The 6,730-nt window shown below is 49.2% G+C and overlaps 1 long non-coding RNA gene across 1 annotated transcript; it reads right to left on the bottom strand.

Annotated features, from left to right (window-relative positions):
* Positions 1–2,242: 2,242 nt before the first annotated feature.
* LOC122938336 lies at positions 2,243–3,745 on the bottom strand. Its single transcript, XR_006390005.1, has 3 exons — positions 3,713–3,745; positions 2,447–2,511; positions 2,243–2,341 (listed from the first exon to the last, which is right to left on the bottom strand). It is a non-coding gene; the product is annotated as an uncharacterized LOC122938336 (long non-coding RNA).
* Positions 3,746–6,730: the final 2,985 nt, after the last annotated feature.

Below are 6,730 nucleotides of genomic sequence, written 5' to 3'. Positions count from 1 at the left end.
TGTCACCATTGACTATAAGCAGACCATAGTGTACTGCGATAGATAGATGGACTGAAATTCAAACATGCATTATTGTTAGTACCTAAAGCTTTCGCAGTGGGATGCCACCGCCTCCATAATTGTCAACAGTTTTCATATTTATAAAAAATATTTTTAATTCAGGCTATTGTCCTGATGAATCGCCATGTCGCTAGTGTGAAGGTACCCATAGCCTTTACCAAACCTCACACAAAGTTTATGGATATTCCTTACACATCTGTAATAAAGCGGTATATAGTAACGTCCTTGCCAACAGGAAATAGATAAAATCTCGACAAAGCAAATGTTTTGTAATATGCAAAAATGTCAAATATATAAAACAAATATAATTTAAAAAAAGGACGTCTTATTAGAAAAATTGTTGGCTTTTTCACATTTCATTACAGTTATGCAAAGGATATCCATAAAATGTATATATGTATTTTTTATTAAATTTTTTTAAAATATCAATTTCGCTTTAAAAAATATATTGGCAAAACTTTATTTAAAAAATATTCCAAATCCAGGATGATAGGGTAGGTCCAGGGCAAGTCCGTCAACGTGGTTGCGCGATTGTTAGCCTGTGGACAAAAGACATGGTCAGAAGCTGAAATGTACTGCAGCGCCGTCTCTGTGAGAGGAAAAGGGTCAATCACGGGACTGTAGCTACATTATTATACTGTCAGTGAACAAACCTTGGAGTCTAATCGGATCCCCTTCCTCCAAGGCTGGCAGGAAACGCGTTGTTCCTTCCTGGGCAGGTCCCACGCGGTGGTACAGTTTACTGTCAGCCTGTGGACAAAAGACATGGTCAGAAGCTGAAATGTACTGCAGCGCCGTCTCTGTGAGAGGAAAAGGGTCAATCACGGGACTGTAGCTACATTATTATACTGTCAGTGAACACACCTTGGAGTCTAATCGGATCCCCTTCCTCCAAGGCTGGCAGGAAACGCGTTGTTCCTTCCTGGGCAGGTCCCACGCGGTGGTACAGTTTACTGTCAGCCTGTGGACAAAAGACATGGTCAGAAGCTGAAATGTACTGCAGCGCCGTCTCTGTGAGAGGAAAAGGGTCAATCACGGGACTGTAGCTACATTATCATACTGTCAGTGAACACACCTTGGAGTCTAATCGGATCCCCTTCCTCCAAGTCTTGACAGCACTTCTCCTACACACAGGTAAAATGTCTATAAAAAGACAGTAAAGTTCCATTCTTACAGTAATATAACAACAACAACTTTAGTTTTGAAAAGCCAAATGGTCACTGGCTTGAGGCAGATCTACTTGCGCTATCCTTACCCTTTGCACTAGTGGTGCAGTCCCGTTTCGGTAAACGAATATCAACAGCATAAACTAAAGTAAAATAACTAAAATAACAAAGTTAGTTCTCTTAACATTATAAAAAATAACATTTTACTGAACATGAAAGTAACGGAAAAGCAGGATTTTATTTTTTTAAAGGAATTTTTTTTGTCTCTCCCTAAGGCCCCATGCACACGGCCGTGTTTCACAGCCGTGTGCGGGCCGTGGAACCGCGGCCTGGATCCCTCCTGAGAGCAGGAGCGCACGGCGTCATTGGTTGCTATGACGCCGTGCGCTCCCTGCTGCCGCCGCAATACAGTAATACACTGGTATGATCTATACCAGTGTATTACTGTACTGTGCCGGCAGCAGGGAGCGCACGGCGTCATAGCAACCAGTGACGCCGTGCGCTCCTGCTCTCAGGAGGGATCCAGGCCGCGGTTCCACGGCCCGCACACGGCTGTGAAACACGGCAGTGTGCATGGGGCCTAAGGTTGGGAAAGCAATGTAATTTGATTTCGTGGCCATTCAGTATACGTCCAGCCTGGAAAAAACAATTTTTTACCCAACATGAATTCGGCATTTTATCAATTCCTGTTTAAAAAAAAAATGAAAATATTAAAATATGCATATTATTTGGATACATGTTATAAGGTAAACTCAAACTTACCATATTAGCTGAAACACATTGAACGTTTAGAAATAGATTTTTTAATAAAAACCAATATTCGGAACGAAATAACTTTGTACATCCCATCTTCTTTCTTCAACAATGTTTTTTAAAAAGGAAATAAAATTAGGTCTTCCATACTTACCCAACCTGTATACTTACCTTTGTCGATATATTAAAATTATAAATAATATAATGATGGAACGTTGAACTATCAAACAACGCAATACAAACGTGTATTGGTTTTTTGAACTGGGAAACTGCACGCAACATGTTTCTTCTTCTTCCGATGACTGTCGGAATACAACTTACCGGTCAGGGTTGCTGCCCTGAATTGACTAACTGGAAATTCTCTGCAAAAAATATATAAAAGTTTAATTATACATTGAAAGTTATACTATCACCTGAAAAAATTATTTTAGATATTTTTTTTTTTTACCATTATATTGTTTACTTACCTATAATAATATAACTATGTATATTATTTTAGTTTTGGGAAGTAACAATATTAGGTGTATATATCCTATTAATAGAAAAGAAAGAAATAATAGTAACTAGTTTGCCACTGTGTCCATATTATACAGTGGCAATTTTCACAACACAGTAGAGAGGAGGGTTGAGAATTGAAGGGTACACTTCAATAAAGTGTGTTCAATTACAAACGCGGCTACTCTGTGTGTGGCGATATCACTTGCAGTGTAATCAATTTAAAGAAACCCCTATATAAACAGTGGATAAACTTAGGCTACTTTCACACTTGCGGCGGGACGGATCCGACAGCCTGTTCAACATGTCGGATCCGTCCTGCGGCTATTTCGCCGTGCCAGCGGACCGCCGCTCCGTCCCCATTGACTATAATGGGAACGGGGGCGGAGCTCCGGCGCAGCAAGACGGTGCACGGAGAAAGCCGCCGGACTAAAATTACTGCATGTCAGGGTTTTTAGTCCGGCGGCTTTCTCCTTGCACCGCCGTGCTGCACCGGAGCTCCGCCACCGTCCCCATTATAGTCAATGGGGACGAAGCGGCGGTCCGCTGGCGCGGCGAAATAGCCGCAGGACGGATCCGACATGGTGAACAGCCTGTCGGATCCGTCCTGCCCCAAGTGTGAAAGTAGCTTTAATCTTAAAATTTAAAAACAACTTTGAAGATTGTGTACAGATCCTACTAAAATAGGAAGCAGTCGGTTGTCTAATTAGAGGTTGATAAACCCACGGCCGAGTATGATAACATAAGGAGTGACCAGGGTTTGTTTGTTTGTCAATATAGTATGAGAAAAAAAAAAAAAAAAAAGGTTCCCCCCCCCCTATTTTCATAACCAGCCAAGTGTTAAACTGACAGCTGTGGGCTGGCATTAGCAGGCTGAGGAGTTCCAAATTTTTTGGGTCCCTCTCATCCTAATAACAACAGCCCACAGCCGCAACAAGAACAAAACCATAAAAAAAAAAAAGGTTTCAGGCTTGTCAGGCAACTTGGGTCTTCACGGCAACCAAAGGCCTTTGAGTGCGGGGCTAATTGTTAGGGGTTTCACTCTCAGCATTGTTGAAAATATAAATTCAACGGTGGCTGACAAAGTCATAGTGATGGGAGCCTCTGTAAAGATTCAACCATTACTACCACTGCAAGTTCATAATAACCACAAGTAGAATAGTCGTGTTTGCAATCACTTTATTGAAATGATCACTCCCCGACTCATGCCCTCGTTGGCCAGTTTAATATATAAATACCAATGGATGATTATAACTCTTCGTGTCGCTGGTAAATAAACAAAACAAATATAAAAAAAAATAGTCAGTGTTGGGTGTTAGATAATCCACCATGAGAAGAGAAAGACACATGATTAGACAAAAAAACTTCATTTGTTGAAATGAAAATGGGCAAGGTATTGACAAGCCCCAGCACGCCAGTTACCTATGTGGTGTTTGAGAGGTCTGGGACTACAACCCCCAGCACGCCGGTTGCCTCGATGGTGTTTTATGGGGTCTCTATTTGTGACCCCCATTATGCTCGTTGCCAGTGGGGGGGGGGGGGTTGTGCTGGGGAGGCATGAGCAGGACCCCCTATTGCTGTCTGGCTGTGGGGGGTCCAGGATCATAACCTCCATTATGCTCGTTTCCTGAGGGGGGTGGTTGTACTGGGGGGGGGGGCATGATCAGGACCCCCCTATTGCTGTCTGGCTGTGGGGGGTCCAGGATCATAACCCCCATTATGCTCGTTGCCTGAGGGGGGGGGTTGTACTGGGGGGGCATGATCAGGACCCCCTTATTGCTGTCTGGCTGTGGGGGGTCCAGGATCATAACCCCCATTATGCTCGTTGCCTGAGGGGGGTGGTTGTACTGGGGGGGCATGATCAGGACCCCCCTATTGCTGTCTGGCTGTGGGGGGTCCAGGATCATAACCCCCATTATGCTCGTTGCCTGAGGGGGGTGGTTGTACTGGGGGGGCATGATCAGGACCCCCCTATTGCTGTCTGGCTGTGGGGGGTCCAGGATCATAACCCCCATTATGCTCGTTGCCTGAGGGGGGTGGTTGTACTGGGGGGCATGATCAGGACCCCCCTATTGCTGTCTTGTTGTGGGGGTCCAGGATCATAACCCCCATTATGCTCGTTGCCTGAGGGGGGTGGTTGTACTGGGGGGGCATGATCAGGACCCCCCTATTGCTGTCTGGCTGTGGGGGGTCCAGGATCATAACCCCCATTATGCTCGTTGCCTGAGGGGGGTGGTTGTGCTGGGGGTGCATGATCAGGACCCCCCTATTGCTGTCTGGCTGTGGGGGGTCCAGGATCATAACCCCCATTATGTTCGTTGCCTGAGGGGGGTGGTTGTACTGGGGGGGCATGATCAGGACCCCCCCTATTGCTGTCTGGCTGTGGGGGGTCCAGGATCATAACCCCCCCTATTGCTGTCTGGCTGTGGGGGGTCCAGGATCATAACCCCCATTATGCTCGTTGCCTGAGGGAGGTGGTTGTACGGGGGGGGCATGATCAGGACCCCCCTATTGCTGTCTGGCTGTGGGGGGTCCAGGATCATAACCCCCATTATGCTCGTTGCCTGAGGGGGGTAGTTGTGCTGGGGGGGCATGATCAGGACCCCCCTATTGCTGTCTGGCTGTGGGGGGTCCAGGATCATAACCCCCATTATGCTCGTTGCCTGAGGGGGGTGGTTGTACTGGGGGGGCATGATCAGGACCCCCCCTATTGCTGTCTGGCTGTGGGGGGTCCAGGATCATAACCCCCATTATGCTTGTTGCCTGAGGGGGGTGGTTGTACTGGGGGGGCATGATCAGGACCCCCCTATTGCTGTCTGGCTGTGGGGGGTCCAGGATCATAACCCCCATTATGCTCGTTGCCTGAGGGGGGTGGTTGTACTGGGGGGGCATGATCAGGACCCCCCTATTGCTGTCTGGCTGTGGGGGGTCCAGGATCATAACCCCCATTATGCTCGTTGCCTGAGGGGGGTGGTTGTACTGGGGGGCATGATCAGGACCCCCCTATTGCTGTCTTGTTGTGGGGGTCCAGGATCATAACCCCCATTATGCTCGTTGCCTGAGGGGGGTGGTTGTACTGGGGGGGCATGATCAGGACCCCCCTATTGCTGTCTGGCTGTGGGGGGTCCAGGATCATAACCCCCATTATGCTCGTTGCCTGAGGGGGGTGGTTGTGCTGGGGGTGCATGATCAGGACCCCCCTATTGCTGTCTGGCTGTGGGGGGTCCAGGATCATAACCCCCATTATGTTCGTTGCCTGAGGGGGGTGGTTGTACTGGGGGGGCATGATCAGGACCCCCCCTATTGCTGTCTGGCTGTGGGGGGTCCAGGATCATAACCCCCCCTATTGCTGTCTGGCTGTGGGGGGTGCAGGATCATAACCCCCATTATGCTCGTTGCCTGAGGGAGGTGGTTGTACTGGGGGGGCATGATCAGGACCCCCCTATTGCTGTCTGGCTGTGGGGGGTCCAGGATCATAACCCCCATTATGCTCGTTGCCTGAGGGGGGTGGTTGTGCTGGGGGGGCATGATCAGGACCCCCCTATTGCTGTCTGGCTGTGGGGGGTCCAGGATCATAACCCCCATTATGCTCGTTGCCTGAGGGGGGTGGTTGTACTGGGGGGGCATGATCAGGACCCCCCCTATTGCTGTCTGGCTGTGGGGGGTCCAGGATCATAACCCCCATTATGCTCATTGCCTGAGGGGGGTGGTTGTACTGGGGGGCATGATCAGGACCCCCCTATTGCTGTCTGGCTGTGGGGGGTCCAGGATCATAACCCCCATTATGTTCGTTGCCTGAGGGGGGTGGTTGTACTGGGGGGGGGCATGATCAGTACCCCCCTATTGCTGTCTGGCTGTGGGGGGTCCAGGATCATAACCCCCATTATGCTCGTTGCCTGAGGGGGGTGGTTGTACTGGGGGGGCATGATCAGCAGGACCCCCCTATTGCTGTCTGGCTGTGGGGGGTCCAGGATCATAACCCCCATTATGCTCGTTGCCTGAGGGCGGTGGTTGTACTGGGGGGGCAGATCAGGAACCCCCCTATTGCTGTCTGGCTGTGGGGGGTCCAGGATCATAACCCCCATTATGCTTGTTGCCTGAGGGGGGTGGTTGTGCTGGGGGTGCATGATCAGGACCCCCCTATTGCTGTCTGGCTGTGGGGGGTCCAGGATCATAACCCCCATTATGCTCGTTGCCTGAGGGGGGTGGTTGTACTGGGGGGGGCATGATCAGGACCCCCCTATTGCTGTCTGGCT

Source organism: Bufo gargarizans, chromosome 1 (genome assembly GCF_014858855.1).
Source record: "Bufo gargarizans isolate SCDJY-AF-19 chromosome 1, ASM1485885v1, whole genome shotgun sequence".
NCBI lineage: Eukaryota > Metazoa > Chordata > Amphibia > Anura > Bufonidae > Bufo > Bufo gargarizans.
This window is presented reverse-complemented; position numbering and strand designations above follow the sequence as displayed.